General features: G+C 36.9%; 1 non-coding gene across 1 annotated transcript; it reads right to left on the bottom strand.

The window, feature by feature from the left end:
- Positions 1–3,318: 3,318 nt before the first annotated feature.
- On the bottom strand, positions 3,319–3,390 carry Trnag-ucc (transfer RNA glycine (anticodon UCC)). The gene has a single exon. It is a non-coding gene; the product is annotated as a tRNA-Gly (tRNA).
- Positions 3,391–20,703: the final 17,313 nt, after the last annotated feature.

The raw sequence follows: 20,703 nt of genomic DNA, 5'->3' as shown, positions 1-20,703 counted from the left end.
ACTGAGGAAATTGTTATCGTTAACATATTTTATCAAGAAACATTGTGAATAAAGGCATACCAGGAAGATAAGAGTTTTGCAAAGAAAAATATTTTTTGCTTGTTGTTTGTGTAAGCTTCACTAGTAAAGGGTTGAGCAATCTATCTGTTGCAACTTTTGTGTTTGGTATTCTTTGCGGTGCAGTTTTGCGTCTTGTAGACGTAATCAGGCACGTGTGATAATCATGGGTAGCGGCAAAGTAACTTATGGACGTTGTCTGGAACTGATTTGTTTTTGATACGTTAGGCTTTTTATATTGATTTTCTAGAATGTTCCAGCGTGTTTACTGTCTATATGCACGAATAAAATATATAATCCCATGGATTTGTGTGTGTTATAAATGGAATGACCTAGCACCCCTCCATACAATAATATACAGACAATGTAGAAATACTCCTCCAGGAATGAGAGAGTTCCAAGACACCGAGAGAGATCGACTTGTGTCTTGTATCCCCTTAGTAAATAAACCTTTGTATTAACCCTAAGTGAATGTCCTGCGTTATGATTATCTAAAGAAAGATATATCAGTGTGTAAAAAGGTTGTGTCACAACCATGATTCTACGTGTTGATAGAATTTCGTGGGCGAACGGTGACAAAACGAAATTGTTTCTGAAATGAATAAATTCTGGTTGAATACATTCCTCTGATCACGTGACGAGTGATTTAATTTAGCTGGTCACTACACATATATAAATAAAAACAATCTGAAGGTAAACAAAGTAGCATCTAAAGCTTTAAATAATCTGGATTAAAAATTTTTAAAAGTTCCAAGAATGTTCAAAGATAAAAAAATAAAATTTTACAATTTCAAGTGCAATCTTTAGGTTGAGATTATGGCAACTGCTTAAGAATGATAAAAAAAAAAATACAGATTTGTAGAAAAATAGGTTTGGTAAATTTTTGTAGATCCTTGTAAATCCTGATAAAAGTTATAAATTCTTGTAAAATCATTAAAATATTAGTAAAATCCTGTGAATTAATGTACAAATATAGAAAGATCCAGGTAAAAATTCTCAAAAGGGGGATGTTGACAGTTGTTGGTAGGTTTCACTTTTAGATAATATTTCTAAAGTGGGAAAATTTGTAATCAAAACGAAAGTTAAATGCATCTAAGTACAAAATCCAGATACCAAGTGTAATATTAGCAATAAAAATATGTTTTTTTTAATTTGCATTACAAATAAATAATCAACGTATTGTTTTACTGTGTACATTTTCAGCATCCCAATTGAGTTTTTTTTGCGCATTTAAATTAAAAGATATATCAAAATTTGAATTTAACCTTAAGTATTATGGTATCTGTTCAGTGCACATTTACCTATAAGTATGGCAAACCACTTATAATTCAATGGCTGTAAGTTTTTTTTTTTCAAAAATAAACAATTATAAACAGAACGACTCATAGAAGTCTATCTATATTCTTTTTTCATTTTAATATACTTTCATAGAAATGTTTCTGTTATGTCACAAAAAACTATTTTCTTTACGTCACAAGTGTCACGCTCATACATGAATTCCATAGCTAATATAACATACTGACCCAACGGGTCAAGGGTAATCGTGTATATATATATATATATATATATATATATATATATATATCGCTTATGAAAAAAGAATTAAACCCTTGTAAAGTTGTTCCTTCACTTAATCATCAAAACTAATGTTAAATATACATGGAAATTTACAGGACTTATTTAAATGAACTTACTTAGTCCTATAATGGCTTCTGTAGTTTCTTCTAAACTATCATTAAATTTTGGATTTGTTAATGTTGCCATGCACAATCTATAGAGTGAGATAAAAGATGGAATTATTTAAAATTCAGGAATTTTTGCATATTCTTAAAGCAAAGCATCCTAAATCTTATTTAGACGAAAATAAAAAGTTAAAAATATTCAAATGTTTTATCCATTGAAACAAAAATGGCAGTGAATGGTGTGTTTTTTGAAAATTTAAAATTCTATTAAAAATAGTAAAAAAAAGTTTTATATAATTCTGCTTTTCATATAATAATTTCAGGCTTTTATCTTTCTGGGGGGGGGGAGTTGCCCAAGAATAATGGATTTTAATAGATTTTAATTTGTTTAAAAAAAAGAAAACAACAACTTTGTTTTTCTTTCATTTTTTGGCCGTTACTAATATAACAAATACAGATTCAATGGATAAGGATTTTGGAAGTTGTTTAATTCTTTCACGCTGCAAGAACTTAGACACTGGGGTCGGAAAGTGGGATTAAGAAGTCAGCGACCCAGAGGAGGGACACTCTGGCCTGCAAAAAGTGTCTGGGCAGTCCTGTCGGCATTCCCCAGTTGGGACGCCTTAGGCGATTAGCAATAAACTAACCTCTTCTCAAAGAGAGAAGGCAAAGCCTAGGAGGGTGGACCTTTTAGAACTGCACAAAATGAAACTCCGATCACAGAATTAACAGGGACTGGACCATTACAGGAATGGTCTAATCTCTGTTGATTTTGGGGGCCCATTTTCATCCTATCTAATTAATAAAAACTTCCGGGGGTCTATTTTCCTTGATCCAACATTCAAATTTAATGTTTAAAAAAAAAAAATGACATGAAAAACACCATTAAGATCATTTGTTAGTATTAGGTTTAAAGATGATCATGTTGTAATCTATAGGGAAACAGTCTCGTGGCAATATGTTCTATTTGATTTGAAGATGATCATATTGTAATCAACAAGCTGAAGGAAATTAGTTATTATGATCTTATTTCTCTCGTGAAATGGAGGCTTTACACATTTTTGTTATTAATGAATTTACTGATTTGAATTTGTTGGATTACATTTTCACTTCAAATATGGCCACCATTTTGTAATTTTCTATTTTATACATATTTCATCAATACTTCTTTTTTCCTTCTCCACAGAAATAAAATGACGATTACCAATGTACTTAATACCTAATATAGAACCTAGTACCTAATACCTAAGTATAGAACAAGTAACTGGAATTTAGCAATAAACTAACCCCTTCTCAAAAACAAAGAGCAGATCCTGAGAGGGTGGGCCGCCTAGAAATGCACAGAACTAAACTCCTACCGCATAATCCACAGGAATTGGATCATTACAGGAATGTCTAATCTCTGCTGATTTTGGGAGCCCAGGATAAAAATCACTAGCCTTGCACGACCCAATGGATAAGGGATTATTTAGTTCTATTGTGTATATAAAAAAATAAATTAAAATTGGGAAAAAAAAAAAATTTCAACAAATATATTTAACCACTTTCATAATTATTTATTTTCCAAGCAAAAATATCATGCGTCGGCCGGGAGTCGAACCCGGATCGATTGCTTGGAAGGCAACCATGCTAACCGTTACACCACCGACGCTGACTATCTTTACTTGGTTCTCTTATGTATTTATAGCATAAACATTTTTTTCCATTTTTTTTTATTGAGGTGGAATTTTATATCTAATTTTTTTTAATTATTTTTAAAATAAATGCGTTAGCAATAAGTGAAATGTCTAAACAAAAATGGAAAATTACGAGATTTATAAAAGCAAAGATATTACTACGTTTTTATGTTACGCTTGCTGCACGACCCAGTTTGACCTCATTTTCTTTCTCTGGAAGCCCACTCTCACTGCTGCTGTGTTCGTTCGTCGTTCAACGCAAAAAAATGAGATTAGACTTCTTCGACCGTCTGAACTGTTTTCTTCTCGATTAGCGTAGCAAGTTTTATTTTTGTCCTATCGTTCAAAGTGTCCTTTATTGGGGAGTTGAATATTGCCCATCTATTTAACTATCCAAAAATCATGTTTTAACTTAGCCCTTAGTTTTTTTCCCCATAAAGTAAAAAAAAAAAAAATAATAATACAATCACATAAATTTATTTAACAGTGAAATAGTTTTTTGTTTTTTTTTTCCGTTTTCCCGAACTTCTTCATGTGTCACTGTATTATTATAGATTAATACTCTCAGCTACTTTGTAAAGAAATAAAGAAAAAAAAAAAGAAAAAAAGAAAAAGATTCTCCATTTTTTAGCGAACACCCTGAAAAACATGATGGAAAGAAAGAAAGAATCACAATTTGGAACGGCAGATAAGTTTCGTATATAAATTTAACGTAAAATTATCCCCCATTTAAGGGCCATCTACAGTAATTCCTTTTTTGCTTTTTTAGGCGATTACATGTGGTTTTACGACGTCAGGTGAACTGCGTGGTAAAAAAAAAAAAAAAAAAAAAAGAAACAGTTAACAGTCCTAAAACGCTATAATTGCACGGAAATAAACCACCGCGCATCGTTTTAATTTTAATGCCAGTTCGTTATGATTCAGCCTAAATGTGAATTTGTTTTCGCTATATGAATGTGTCGTTCGCAGAGAAGTAAATTTCATTATGACGCGCGTGTACAAACATGTCGGTCAGTGAATTATAGTGCATAATACAGGTCTTTATATCTCAAAAACTACTCGTCTCTGCAAAATTTAAATGAGATTTTCTTATTCAGCATAGTCGAAAACCCGAGAGAGTCATCGTTTTAAAGAAAATGTAAAAATACCAAAACAACAAATGAACATTTTTGATACTTTCTTCAATTTACAGACCTTACCATGCTGAAATAATAATATTATTTAGAACGCCATTCTTAAGATCGGGGCTGGGGAGCTTTGTTAACTATTCTGTACTTTAATCTAACAATGCAATAAATAAAAAATTGAATTTAACCCATCTAAAAAATAGCACGGTTCGTAAACTGCGGAAGTACCCATCTTTTAAGAATAATATTAGCAAAGAAGAATTACAAAACTGTAAAATGACCAGAAAGAAATTATATATATATATATATATATATATATATATATATATATATATATATATATATATATATATATATACACACACACTGTGTGTGCAAAGTCAAGACTTCAAGACAAGGTGTTGATGGCAACAAGAAGTGTATTTCATTTTACGTTACAATTGTTTCAATGTCTAGTTCGACAATTTCAAGCATTATATCGTTTTAAAAATTTCAAAAACCAGCATTTCTTCAGACTTTATGAGTAAACACACTTTAGGCAATGTAGTATTTTTTTAATAGAAAAAAAAAGGCGGGGTTGGGGGGGGATTTCCCTAACGGGGGAAAAGCATGCGAGAAACATATATATATATATATATATATATATATATATATATATATATATATAATTATTTATTTATTATAATAATTATATATATAATTATTTATTATAATAATTATTAAGTACCTACAAACACTAGTGTTTCATTCTTTCGGGAATCGTCAGTGCAGGGTGTCACGATTAACACCAGTCGATAGATTCGAACCTGGCAACAGAAGCCATCTCTGTCTTCATTAGCAAGGATCTAATCTAATTGGCTACCTTTAACTGCGAGAAATATTGTTGAAATTTAAAGATTTATTTTTTTAATGCGGCGGACGTTGGGAATCTGAGCCTTACCTTTTAAATTCCACAATTTTCACTTTTTTAATATCATCCAATAGAGATTTATGTATCAGATAATTAAAAAAAAAAATACTTTTAAAAATCATTTTTTATGACTTTTCACGGCTTGTTCAGTTTTCTATTATAACGTTGTAGTAAATTAAACACGAACTTAAGGTCCATTTTTTTACTCTAAAATAACCGGACGTATCTCAGCGTTCACTCGGAACATGTTTCTTTTGTTAAATTGTTAGTGAACGCTGAGTTACGTCCGGTTATTTTAGAGTAAATAAAATAAAAAATGATTTTAAAAAGTATTTTTCTTTTAATTATCTGATACATAAGTCTCTATTGGATGATATTAACAAGAAAAAAGTTCAAAAAAGTAAAAATTGTGGAATTTATAAGGTAAGGCTTAAGGCTCAGATTCCCAACGACCGCCTTAAATGCTTTTTAACGTCTGTCAGAGTGATCTAATCATTATATGATGATCTACACATAAGAGCTAAATTGATTGACTTTTTATTTCAACTGAAAAGTGCTCAACAATAAGGAACGAGTTTCTTAAAGGGGCTGACATAATTATTTACTATAATAATTATTAAGTACCTACAGACACTAGTGCTTCATCCTTTCGAAAATCATCAGTGTAGGATGTCACGATTAACACCATAGATTTAAACCCGGCAACAGAAGCCATCTCTAAGAACAAAGAATCATTAAAACATGTTAAAACACTTTAAGAAGAGTTAAAAATATATTTAATTTTCGAAAAGGAGACATAAATTAAGTGGATTTTTCTTAATCCACGGAGTTTCAAATGAAATACTTTTCCTCTCATCAGAGGGGAGGAGTTAGCAAAATGCGGAATCGGATTTGGCTTGCAAAGTATTTAATGCAACTACAAGTAAACCATAGAGCTTACTTGGTAAAAGTTAAAAAAAATAGTGAAGCAGAGGGAATGGGGAAAAAAGGAAAAACGATTTCACGTGAATGGATGGTCCAAAGAAGAGTAGAATATCCAATAATGGTAAAATCAAAGAAAAGTTTGTAAAATATATTATATATATATATATATATATATATATATATATATATATATATATATATAAAATGATTCCTCATTTTCTTTTCATGATTAGTAACAAAATTTGTTACCACTAGCCATAAGTCCGAGTGGTAACATCCTAAAACTAGAGGTAATCACCTAAGAAAGTAGCAAAAAAAAAAAATAAATAAATAAATGAAAGCAAAAGAAAATGCATAGAATTTATCTTGTGTAGTCAAACAGGGATATTAGAAGAATGTCTGTCACTTCAGGGTATTCAATGAAAAAAACAGCCTATAGATAATCTACAACAAAACAAAGCCCAAGATGGAATCCCAGGGAACCAAAAAGTAGGCATGTCCATAAGCCTAGTACAGAATTCAAAATTTGCATCAGATTGGGATTTCAAACATCATTACCATATTATCCCAGATCCAACAGATTTGTAGAGACTATTACATCTCCGGTCCGGTTTCGATCATTTGAATTAACTTCAGTCTCAGCACTCGGACTTAGGGTTAGTTTCAATCTGTTCTGGCTTGACCAAGGGTAGGGGAATCCACCATCAGAAATGCTCCACCCAACTAAATCCCATCAAGTGTCAGACCCGTGGTGTTGGAGATACTCATATGATACCGAGTCGGGTATAGGCTAAAGTACTTATATCCTCCTTAGATCTTCTGTGCGTATGGTTAAACAAATGAGACAAGAATGGCAGTTGTTTGGCAGGTTAGTAGAAAGCATAAACATTCAACAAGGCCAGAAAAATGGGAAGGAGAACACAAAATCCAAAGAAGTGAGTTTTATCATTTCTTTTTTTTTTTTTTGTTCCGGTTTTTTCTTTTTTTCTTTAGAACAATCAACAATTAAACGATGCTACAACAAAACATGGTATCAACAGAAAGAAACAAAAGAAGAATATGATGGAGGAGTGGCTTTCAGAATTCGCAGTATCAGGAAGATTCATCAGGGCTTAAATTCAGAAAAAGGCCCCCTGAGCTGGAGATCATCGGAAGGCCCATTGGGGCTTAAAGCTACAAGAAGGAAACAGACAATGAATTCCTCAGTCAGAAAGGTTTCTTCTTAAACCAAGTATAGCTGCAAGGAGGAATACAACATATGGGGATCAAGCATATGGCATGAATACATTAATTTTAAAGTCTTTTGAATCAGATTAACAGGTATCGAATATATTACAGGATTTTCTTTTATTTCTTTTTTTTTTTATAAAGGAAGAGAAATATATATATATATATATATATATATATATATATATATATTTTCAATTTTCACCCCAAACAAGGCACAGTGCAACTTTGAAGCAGGGGGCTACTATCAGGGACTTTATTAGCAGGGTCATTATGAAGGCAGATGAGTAGAAAGATGTTTGTTAACATTACACTTGAACTTCTGCATATCAATGCAGTTGGGAAAGCAGAATCCCGGAAGGGAATTCCAAAGACCCGCAGTTCTGGAGAAGAAACTATTCGAGTAAAAGGCTTTCTTGCATCTAGGGATCTCTATTGTAAAGGGATGAGACTTAGTAGCTTGTCAGGTTTGTTGGGGGTAGTTACGTCGGGGAGGTACAAGTGTTTGCACACTATATTAGGTTGGCGACTCTCTTTTGAATCCTGTCCAGGAGCGAGAGACAAGCAGCAGATGCACCAGCCCAGATGTGACAACAGTACTCCATACATGGGCGAATGGTGGCCTTATAGAGGTATAGGATACTTTCAGGCGTAAGTAGTTTTCTAGCACAGTAGAGGGAGTCAACCTTCCTTGCAGCAGCCTTTGCAATGCTCTCAATGTATCTGTTCCAGTTCATATTCCTTGTAAACGTTAGGCTGAGGAGTTTAAAAGAAGTACTTTCAGGCAATGTGTTCTTGGCTATTGCTATTGGTGGTAGAGAAGGTTTCTTGTAGTTATTGAAGGAAACAAGCTTAGTCTTAGCAGCATTGAATGTGACCATCCATTTTTGTCCCCATTCCACTACAGATTGGAGGTCATCCTCTAGTGTTTCTGCCATTTCCTTGGATATGTGTTCATTTGTTTTCCCCTCATATCTGTTATAGAGAGTGGTGTCATCAGCAAATGTACCCATCTCCGAACAATTTTATCAGGTTATTGTAAGTACAGTACGTTAGTGTGGAGATTTAATAAAGTGTCTACTTAAGGGGGCGGTTCATCAGGAATTTGTTTATGTTGGACTTGAAGATATCTAGGTTGTAGTCAGGTGGGAAGCAGGCAGACGGAACAGAGTTCCACAGGCGTGCAGTTCTAAGAAAGAAGCTTTGTTCATGGAATGCACATTTTGATTTAGGCACAGATAAAGAGTGGGGAAAGTTTTTCACAGTGGATTCAGCTAGACGGGTGTTTTTCGTAAAAGATTGCCCTTTTCTCTTCCCTGCAACCTCTCTCCCATAGAAGAGACGTTGCGAGCCTGTCTTTGCTTTATCGTTACTTCCATGGCAGGTGCTCGTCTGAGCTCCAATCCCTGGTCCCCCCCCTCGCCAATCTTTCACGATAAACACCCGTTGAAACCACTGTCACAAATTTTCCCCACTCTTTAGCTGTGCCAAAACCAAAACGTAGATTCCATGAGCAAAGCTTCTTTCTTAGAAGTGCACGCCAGTGGAACTCTCTTCCGTCTGCCTGTTTCCCACCTGACTACAACTTAGATGTCTTCAAGTCCAACATAAGCAAATTCCTGACGAACCGCCCCCTTAAGTAAGACACTTTATCAAATCTCCAATACTAACAATCACTACGATACTATGCCACTGATTACTGTACCTGCAATAACCCTTATCCCCGAATGGCTTCCTGGCCTTGATAAATGGTGACTTCCATGTAAAAAAGAAAAAAAAGAAGCTATTTTTCAACAGAAGGTTAAAAGACACATTGCCTATGCACACAAGCAACGGGGCCCAAAGTTGTGACAATGTCATCAATTAATTATATAAAAGATAGGAATAACAGAAAGCTCAAGACATGACATGACTGCTAGAGATCTATCTTCATTATACAAAAGGCAGCAGCTCCTCATACAAGATCAGAACACCAATAGGTCAAAATCTAGCCCAGTACAAAATATCTGTGAGGAACCCAGAGTCTTATATGGTGAAACAGGATAAAGGTGGTGTGATTAGCAGTAACCGACACCAGCTCCGTAAGAAATCAGCATCTTGTGAAAGTGATAGCAAAACTTATAACAAAAAAGAGTATCATGCTTATCAACCACCTGCTGGGGCAGCAGATGGTAACCCTTATATGACTAGGTTTGGCAGGGAAGTGAGACCTCTTAATACAGACATGAGTGATACTCACTCAACTCTATTAAGTCACATTTTGAAAGAAAGAAATAAAAGTTTTATCTCAGCTGAAACTGAGATGATAAACGTTCTTGTGGAGGAAGTGATGTAGTACGTTCAAGCAGGAATATCTTTCATAAGGAACTACTATATAAATAACACCGATTCACCGGAAGACTCTTTTTTTTTCTTTTTTAAGCTTTCTCACGAGAAAGTATGATGTGGCTGGTTTATCAAAGTGTAGTATCTGTCCTTCAGATGCTGCACTTCAATTTCTTGTTCTCTGTCAGTGGAGGAGAAATCCTTCACGACTGAGACAATTTTTATTTTTGTTCCTTTTCTCCACATTAAAAACGAGTCTAATGTCTAACTCTGTCCCATGGGGAGGCATTGTAAATAGGAACACCATGTATCATAGCATATATAAATAAAAGTAATATAAAATTATACCAGTATCTTAGAATCCTCTTCTATTATATAAATCTCACTTGTCTGTTTAAATGTATATATGTATGTATGTATGTATGTATGTATGTATGTATGTATGTCCGCCTAAAACTTTCGACAGACGTGATCAATAATGACAAACCTGGTATCATAGTGAAGATCAGACTTCCCGAAAAAAAAATTCGCAAAATTGGCCAGTAAATATAAGTGGTTGAACTGCCCGGTTTTCTGCAGGGTGGGGGGGGAGTACCTTTTTTTTAGTTTCCCCAATAAAGAACGGATTATGTCTGCGCATGCGTGGCTAGACCATTACAAGACACTAACCGACTTTGAAGTTATTCCTTAAAAACAACTTGCTGTTCTACCGAATCATGAATTACATCTAGGTGAAAGCAAAAACAACTTTTTTTAAAATTCTTATTTTTTTTATTGAAACAAAAGATATTCTGTCTCTATTTGATTTTACAATTTTAACATACATGTAAATTAGTTTTAAAAAAAACAAAAAAACACTTGACTTTTTCTTAGTTTTGTTTTTGATCGTGTCTGAACACGAAGTTTGTTTTAGTCAACATATTTCGGTTGAGTTATTAATTTTTTCTTTGAAAATCGTTACATTTCTTTAAATATTTCTTTACATTTGCTTGTATTCAACATAGTCTAATTCAATTTCTTTAACTAAAGTTTAGGATTAGGTTAGGGTAAAAATAATAAAAAAACAAACAAATAATAATAATAAAAAAAATACAGTTTGGTTCGTTGTTCAGCAGAGTTCAGATATCACCATTTCCTTGTGTAAAAATCGCAAAATTTTTATCCGAATTTGGCGACGTCAGCATTTTGTGAGTAAATTTGATGGACGGGCAAAGGAAATAAAAAAAAGGAATAATGGAAGTAATATCTTTTTGCCATTGTTGTGTTAGGTTTTATTTAGATATTTGCACAGATATTATATTTATTAATGGATTCCTTTGTTCAGTCTTGAAAGACAAAAATTACCCCATGTAGGGGGAAGCTGCCCATGTAATTCTGAGGCAAGGGTGGTGCAAGCACCCACCATATCTCCTCTGAATTGGCATTAGCATGTTTGTGTACAGTGGCAAGGAGAAGCCCAGAACGATTGGAAACAATTTTGAGATAAGCAGAGAACATGCAGCACCTGAAAGTTCCAAATGTTCACGCATTTAGTACTAACCAAGTTCAACATTGCTTCACCTTGGTGATCCAGTGGGAACCAGTGTATCAACACGATTATACCATATATATTTATTAAAGAATACAAATATTTTAAACTATTTATTTGTCCGCTAAGCTAATACCTTTTCTAATACAATAAATATGTGTATTCAAACAGCTAACGTATTAATATGTTTTATGTTATAGCTACCTGTAGTGTGGAATGCTATCAAAGGCAAGATAAGTTACTCTTCTGTGATTAAATGCCTTAACAATTGGTAGAAACCTGTTTTTGTGCAGCCTGCAAAAGGTCCCATGCAGACAAAAAGAATGCAGAAAAAAAGAAAAAATGGCTGCCTTTTCTTTTTATATGCTTGCGATATTGTCGTCTAATACACAAATGAGATGCTTCTGGTTTTAAATAAAAAGTCTGATGCTCTACCGACCGTGTGTAACATGGCCGTTACACTCGAATTGTGTTCATTACAATTCAAACCTCTCTCAGATCCCTACGCCATCTGTCACTGTCGAAAAGGAACAAACAACTAAAAATAAATAAATCCGGGTCGGCATCTTTTCCTTTTTAACAAAAGCGTTTATTACTGTTACTCTCCCGTCTCGACACCACTTAAAAGTCTCACACTATTGTCCATCTTGCCCAGTCTACACTTTTCTTCTCTGACCTCACGCGGACCATAGCCAACAATTTCTCATCTTCGACTGTACACACCCATTTTCTTCAACATCAACTTTGTTTCTCTTGACCATGTGACACATTTTTTTTCTCCTTTTTCTTCTTGCGCACATTTCCTAATTTGCATATGTGTTTTTTTCGGCAGCTGCAGCTGCTAATCTCTTCACAAGCCAGCTATCCTTTGCTGCTGCTGCTGATATTTTCCCATGTTCTCATGTGTACTATGAAGGAGGTTGAAAGGTAGCTAGCAAAATAGTATTCTTTTACCATGAAAGGGAGAAGGAAAAGGTGTGTTACTATTGATGACAGTGTTCTAGGTCACAAAAGGGAAAGTCAGGCCAGTGTTAGACTTTCATGAATTGAACCGTTTGAGGCATGTCATACAGGGATCAATATGATAGATATGTGTGATGAAAAGATGAGGAAGGGGAGATGGTTGGTGGGAGGAACAGCGATTGTGAACCATAAACCTACCTACTTTCAGCTACATGTGGTGGAGGATTTATGGCAGTACCCGCTGGTCTACTGTAAAGGAAAAAACTTATCACCTAATACAGCTTGGATTCAGATTGAATGTTGTGCCGAAGATTATGGCAGCAGTTTTAAAAGCAGTGTTGAAGAAAGGAAGTAAAATAAAAGAAGCCACCTATTCATATATTGATAATATTATGGTGGATGTCACGAAGGTATCAGAAAAAGAAGTTGTGGAACTGTTGTCTTAAGTTAAGGAAACAGAAGTCTTTCCACGTGCGTGTGTCGGGCGAGGTCAGGTGATAAAGAGAGAGATTAAAGATGGTGCCTGTGATTTTATAAGCTGTGGTCTCGCAAAATCTTGCCACACATGAAAATGTGGAAGATAGGCTGTATAAAAGCAGCCTGAGTTGAGAAGTAGTTTTTTGTGACCTTTGGCGATTGTTGGATTTTTGGAGGACCGCCGTTATGACTTCTCACGATTTGATCAACAAAACAATAGGAACATTTGAAAGGATTTAGGCTGAGAGCAAAAGGAGTGGCACTGGGCCTTAAGCTAATGAAATAAAGGATGGGAGAGCTAATATTCAGACGAGCCGACAAGATCCCAGAGATAGGAGGAGAAATTAGTTGGCGGAAGTTATTTTCTATCTGTGGCAAATTGTTAAGGCACTATTCAGTTGCTGAATGGCTCTGACTAGCATGTAGTTATGTTATGTTAGAAGAGCAAGTGGACTAGATTGGGAGGGCAGAGTTGATGGCAATACTGTCAAAATAATACAGGAAACTCTACCTGATATAAATAAAAATGACCCTGTTACTGGAGCTTGACACATACCTGAATCAGAAATAGGAGTTATGTGGTGGGATGCAAACAATATAGCAACAGGTGTGGTTGTGGAGATTGACAGTTTGACGGTGGAAGATACAGTATGGTTGAGGAAGAAGAATGACTATAATCATATTAATGTGGCTGAATTTGATGCTGTTCTGAAAGGCATCAATTTACCTATAAAATGGGGATTGAGAGAAACTGAAATACAAGGGGCATGCAATAAGTAATGCCACTGACCCACTTCTCATAGCAGTAGAGCAACGAAACTTGGCTCAGTTATTAGTCTTTCACTACATAGGAACCACCCAGAGTTATGAATTTCTCCCATTGTTTGATGCAGCTCTGGAGACCGTTTTTGTAGAACACCCCAGGTTGGTCCTCCAATCATGACGTGACTTCAGAAATCAAGGCTGCATCATCTGGGAAACGCTTTCCTTTCAAAAATAACTTCATGGCTGGGAAGTGGTGACAGTCAGAGGGTGCAAGGTCAGGAGAGTAGGGAGGATGGGAGATGATTTCATAACAACACGCCCGTGCTTCTGATCTGGCGACATGCAAGTTGTGGACCGGAGCATTGTCCTACGGGAGAAGGGTACCTTTGCTGATCTTGCCCTGCCTCTTGATTTTGAGAGCTTCCCTTAATTTCCTCAAAAGTGAAGCATAATAGGTTCTTGTAATTGTAGTACCCTTTGCCAGGAAATCTGTCATCACTACTCCGTCCTGGTCCCAGAAGACTGTGAGCATGACCTTGCCAGCGGAGGGCTGCACCCTTGCCTTCTTTGGAGGTGGTGAGTCCAAGTGCTTCCACTGCATTGACTGGGCCTTGGTCTCTGGATCATAGTGATGGACCCAGGTTTCATCCTGTGTAATCAGTCTTTTGAAAAACTTTGACTTATCTTCTTGGCACATCTCCAAATTCATCCTCAAGCACTCGACGCGTTCTTGCTTCTAGAATGGTGTGAGCAACCTGGGAATCCATCTGGCAGACACCTTATGCATATGCAAATGATCATGAATGATAGTTTCTACAGACCCTGTACTAATCTTGACATCTTGGGCTATTTGGCGAATAGTAATGCGCCAATCTTCCAAAATGGCAGCCTCAACTTGACGGACAGATGCCTCATCAATGGCAGAAGGGGGGGGGGCGAACAGGTCTGGGAGCTTTTTCCACAGACTTCTGGCCACGTTTGAATTCATAATGCCAGCGTTTTACAAGGTCATATGATGGGGCATTATCACCATAAGTTTCTTTCATTTCATCAAAAATCTCCTGTGGTGTGCGTCCTTTCAAATACAAAAACCGGATCACTGCTCGACATTCAACAGGCTCCATTTCACACCTGACTCAGTTCAAACACCTGTGAAACAGAAACCACAATTAGTTCAGAGCTGTAATTTGCCACATAACCCGTAGAGATATAAATCATTGCGCATGCAAAATTTCAGCTAGATCAGACAACTGGAAGTGGGTCAGGGGCATTACTTATTGCACGCACCTCGTAAGACCCGATTCAGCCATGGTAGTAAGTTGGGGGAACTTTACAGTGTGAAGAATATGAACAAAGGGTGCAGGTAAATGATTGTAAAATGGAGATTAGGGATGCTTGGGGAGTTAGTATCTGAATTTGAACTATGAATAAAGGCAGTGTTTGAGCCTTTAGAGAGAAACAAATACATTAACACAGCCAAAAATAAAAACAATTGTTAGTTGAGAAAGGAAATGGCCTGGTTTGCTGTCTACAAATTGGTGAACTAAAACAGTTGCATGGCATACACCACATGGGAGTGGAAAGAACATTATATTTGGTGCAGAAAGTTGATTCACACATAAAACAGGAAGTTCAGAAGGTGGTTAAGAATGATGTTCAATGTCAATTAATCTTGCCCCCCAAATACATGATTCTGGGGAAATTGTGAACTCAAAGAATTGGACAAAATTAGCTATAAACATAACACACTATCATAAAGTTATCAAAATTATTAATTAAAGTTAACAAAATTAGCTATAAACATGACACACTATCATACTTGTCGATGATTGACTGTGGACCTGGTAGACTGGCAATATAGAGATAGTTACATGCAATTGCAGTTGTAGCGGAATTGGAAAAGGTGACGCTTGAATCAGGTCTAGTAAAGAAGGTGATAATGGATAACGGCAGTGTTTTTCACTCAGAAGTTTTCCAGACGGTGTTAAAAAAATTGAAGATAAGCTAATACAGGACAGCCTATAAGCCCGGAGGAAATGGAATAGTGGGGCAACATCGTTGGATGATAAAGCGATAGCTGAGAGGAAAAGATATCACCTGAAGGGCCACATTCTAGTATAACGTGGCTCCCAAGGTCGGACAGAGAGAGGCCACAGAGATCAGCTTTTAGTTATGAATGAACCCAAAATCACCAGAAAGTGATGCGCACAGACCCTCCAGAATTCAAATAAGAGAAGGCGTTTGAGTAAAATCGCCAAACGCACAATGTACAACGCAATGGGGAAGAGGATTGATTACTGAGGTGCAATCCCCTACCAATTTGAGTGTTGATGGAATGCTATACCATATTTTAGATTTAAGGCATGTGATTCATGTAAATGATGAAGATGTAATTGCTGGGCAAGACGGCAATGGAGGTGAACTAGTGCCAATGCACAGACTGCAGATAGACTGTACTGAGCCAATTTGGGCACGGGATTATCTAATGTAAAATGATCTTTAATGATGGGTGGGGGTCGTGTGGTCTGAAATGCTATCAAAGGCAAGATAAGTTACTCTTCTGTGATTAAATGCCTTAAAATTGGTAGAAACCTGTTTTTGTGCAGCCTGTAAGGTCCAATGCAGACAGAAAGAATGAAGACAAAAGAAAAAATGGCTGTCTTTTCTTTTTATGTGATTGCGATATTGTCACCTAATTTTATAGGTTTTAGGGTGTGAATCAGTGTTCACTAATTCATAATGCTTCCGATTTGAAATAAAAAGTCTGATGCTCTACCGTCAGTCTCATTACATGTTAAAAGTTTGTTCAATTCTAATGTACTTTGTTCAGATTTCATAAAAACGAAATATGGGGAGGAATGAACATGCAACAAAAGAAAAATATTTGCTCTCATATATTTGAGGAAAACTGCATTTTAAATCTAAATTAATTCAAAGTGAATAAGTATAGAAAATTTCATGAAAATCTGACCATTAGTTTTTTGCTAGATTTTATAGGTTTAGGGTGTGAATCAGTATTCACTAATTCATAATTGGGATCTATCAGTTTTTAAAACCAAGGTTGCAGGTGCCGGAATCTCTAGAAGTTGAAAGTAGTAGAGTATCCACGGGACCATTAAAGGTAAATTTAACTTAACCTCCGATTTCCAAAAGGCTTCCACCAAACCACATCCTCACACATATAAAATAAAAAAATGTGGATAATTTCGGAAAAGCAACGACACTTGACAAAGAACTTGGGATCATTGCGTTGAAATGAGATAACATTTATTTACATGCTTTTTTTTGTTTTTTTTACATGAGCATCACCACTTATCAAGACCAAGATGCCACTTGAGGATAAGGGTTAAAGAGTGTACAGTAGAAATTGGACAATATAGTAATTGTTAGTAGTCGAAATTCGGTAAATTTGTTAACTTATATGGAACGGCTCATCAAAAACTTGTTTATGTTAGACTTGAAGACAGCCATTAAAGAAACATTAATTCAAATCGTTCTGACGTTAGTGCTTTTTTGCAACGAGTGCTTATTGGGCAGGCTTAGCTAAATGACTGTCTTGTGAAAAGGGCATAAAGTTTAAGATTACTGATTTTTATGAACAGAAGGGCACACATGGTTATTTTTTTTTAGGAGAAAAGAAAGTCATTAATCCATGTAAGCGTCATGCATGTGTGTGTGTGTGTGTGTGTGTGTGTGTGTGTGTGTTCATCACATAAGAAAACATTAGTTCGAAATAGCATTGTTGAAACAAAGAAATAATTCTCGTTCGCTGTGGTAATTTTCCATGATGAGAATTAAGGTTCATTTGTTTGGCACCCAAATTCGAGACAGGAAATTTTAACGCCTTCCAAGGCAGAGTTACTTAAGCCTTAAATGTTTAGATGAAACAAGAGAAGAAACTGGGATAAAACTAAACTGAACTGATTTGATTTTCATGGGTGAAACCTTATATATGGGTGTTCTGGAACATTCCAGCCTGTGTGTTGCATCACAGTGCAACAAAGTTTTCTTTATCGCATGTGTGCGGCTGGGTAAATTATGACGTTGTAATTCTGTGCGCTCTGATATCTATGGACGTTGAAATGTTGATTGCTATGAAAAAGTCTCTGCCAAAGATTTTGTAGCGTTTACCCCGGAACTAATTTTGACAGTGACATTGAACATTCACCGTTTCTAGAGAGCTCCAAAAAAAGACAAAAAAAAAAGCTGTGGCGCTAAATTCGAGGAGTCTCTCGCTCTCTTTTTGCTCGCGAACACCAGAGGAGTAAGAGGCATTACTGCCACGCTCTGTCGCTCGTGTGTGACACACCCTGTGCCGGTTACAATGGTGAAACCACACAAAAAAAAGAAAAAAATTCTCCTTATCTATTCACTCCGCTCCTTTACCGAACGGCTTTTCTAAAGAAAATTAATTCATCGTTTCTTTCCAACTTAACGCCAAAAACATTTGACCAGTCGGGAAGGATTTCTTCTTTTTTTTTAGGCGAGGACTACTATTCGTCTATGCATATATCGACGATCTCCTCGTGGCAAGTGCATCAGAACATGAACACTTACAGCATCTGCAGCAGTTATTTCACAGATTGACAGATTATGGCGTTATTATTAACCCCCAAAAATGCGAGTTTGGAGTTTTTTCACTTTCGTTTCTCGGCCATTTAATCGACAAAGAAGGTATCCGTCCCTTTCCAGAGAAAGTCCAATCTATAGTCGATTACCAAGCTCCCACTTCACTTCGTAAACTTCGAGAGTTCCTCGGTTTAATTAATTTCTATCGACATTTCGTCCCCCATTGTGCTGAAATCGCGCAGCCATTAACCGACGTACTTAGAAATAAAAACAAAAAAAATGAGACGATTACATTAAGCGAAACGGAATTACGTTCCTTCGATAAGGTCAAGCAGGCATTAACAGAAGCGACGATGTTGGTTTTTCCCCGTCCAGATGCACCCCTAGCTTTATCCGTCGATGCATCCGACGTTGGCATTGGAGGTGTACTGCAACAATTAGTGGATAATACTTGGCAACCACTAGCTTTTTTCTCAAGGCGTCTTCAGCACGCTGAAACCAAATACAGCATTTTCAGCAGGGAACTTTTGGCCGCATACTGCGCAGTTAAACACTTTCGTTACATGTTGGAAGGATCCACTTTCACGCTTTTTACGGATCACAAGCCGTTATCGCATGCTTTGCTTGCCAAGCCCGGAAAACACTCACCCAGGGAAGCTCGCCATTTGGATTTCATATCACAATTTACTGCGGATATCAAGTATATCAGAGGGAAGGAGAACGTAGTTGCAGATGCATTGTCGAGAATGCACATCGATGCCATGCAAGCGATTGATGAGATCGAACTCCACCAGATCGCCATCGACCAACGGGATGACGAAGAACTAAATCGCTTACGTCACTCCGAAAATCTAACCTTCAAGCAAGTCCCAGTACCTTGTTCCAACGAGACGATATGGTGCGATATTTTGAACGGTCATGAACGCCCCTATGTACCCCTTAAGTATAGGCGAGCTGTCTTCTTTCAATTACACAACTTGTCACATCCTGGCATTCGTTTCACGCAGAAGCTGGTGACTTCTCGTTTCATCTGGACAGCCATTAACCAAGACGTTCGTGAATGGACCAAGAGTTGCGTCCCTTGCCAGAAATCGAAAGTAGAGGCATATTAAAAGTCCCCTTGCTACCTTCGCAACCCTTGAGGCACGATTTCAACACGTTCACATAGATTTAGTGGGTCCACTCCCACATTCGATAAACTGTACATACTTATTGACTTGCATCTACAGATTCTCTAGATGGCCTGAAGCCATCCCCATCGCAGATATTTCCGCAGAAACTGTTGCCCGAGCCCTGGTTACACATTGGATATCGCGTTATGGTGTGCCTCACACCATCACAACTGATAGGGGCAGACAATTCGATTCCTATCTTTTTTCTGAGTTGTCTCGCCTACTGGGAAGCAAACACATAAGGACTACCTCGTACCACCCGGCGGCAAACGGCATGATCGAGCGTCTGCACCGTCAGTTGAAAGCAGCTATTAGAGCACATTCCGACCCTAACAAGTGGACAGATTACCTCCCCTTCATTCTATTAGGTATCAGATCCACCATAAAAGCAGATATTGGCTTTACGCCTGCCGAAATGATTTACGGAACAACGCTGACTCTCCCTGGACATATGGTCGCACCGACCACTCCTACACGCATGCCTGACCCAACAAGTTATACCTCTCGTGTGAGGGAATACTTGGCGAAACCTTTTAACGTTGCCCCGAGAACACAGAACACATGCACTCACATCCCCAAAGACATACAATCGTGGACTCATGTGTTTGTTCGGAACGATAGAGGCACGGTCCCTTTAAGGTATTGAAACGCTACTCAAAGTTCTTCGTTATCGACATTGACGGAAGACGAGATTCAGTCAGTGTTGATCGCCTGAAGAAAGCTATTCTGGATGATGATGTACTAGCACGCTAACGGACACAAAACACTGCAGTTCAGAACGGAAACTTCGATTCACCAGTAATTACAACTTCTACCAGATCGGGCAGATCAGTGCAACGTCCTCACCGATTTGCTGTGTATACCCAGTGACTTTTCTACTTTCTTTTGTTCGACATACTATCTAGTAGGGGGGTATGTAGCGTCTACTCCGGAACTAATTTTGACAGTGACATTGAACATTCACCGTTTCCGGAGAGCTCCAAAAAAAGACAAAAAAAAGCCGTGGCGCTAAATTCGAGGAGTCTCTCGCTCTCTTTTTGCTCGCGAACACCAGAGGAGTAAGACGCGTTACTGCCACGCTCTGTCGCTTGTGCGTGACACACCCTGTGCCGGTTCCAATGGTGAAACCACACAAAAAAAAAGAAAAACATTCTTCTTATCTATTCAGTCCGCTCCTTTACCGAACGGCTTTTCTAAAGAAAATTAATTTATCGTTTCTTTCCAACTTAACGCCAAAAACATTTGACCAGTCGGGAAGGATTTCTTCTTCTTTTTTTTCGGACTCAAAATAAACACGAGTG

The sequence above is a fragment of the Euprymna scolopes genome, chromosome 18 (genome assembly GCF_053919585.1).
Source record: "Euprymna scolopes isolate OS-2025 chromosome 18, ASM5391958v1, whole genome shotgun sequence".
Taxonomy (NCBI): Eukaryota; Metazoa; Mollusca; class Cephalopoda; order Sepiida; family Sepiolidae; genus Euprymna; species Euprymna scolopes.
This window is presented reverse-complemented; position numbering and strand designations above follow the sequence as displayed.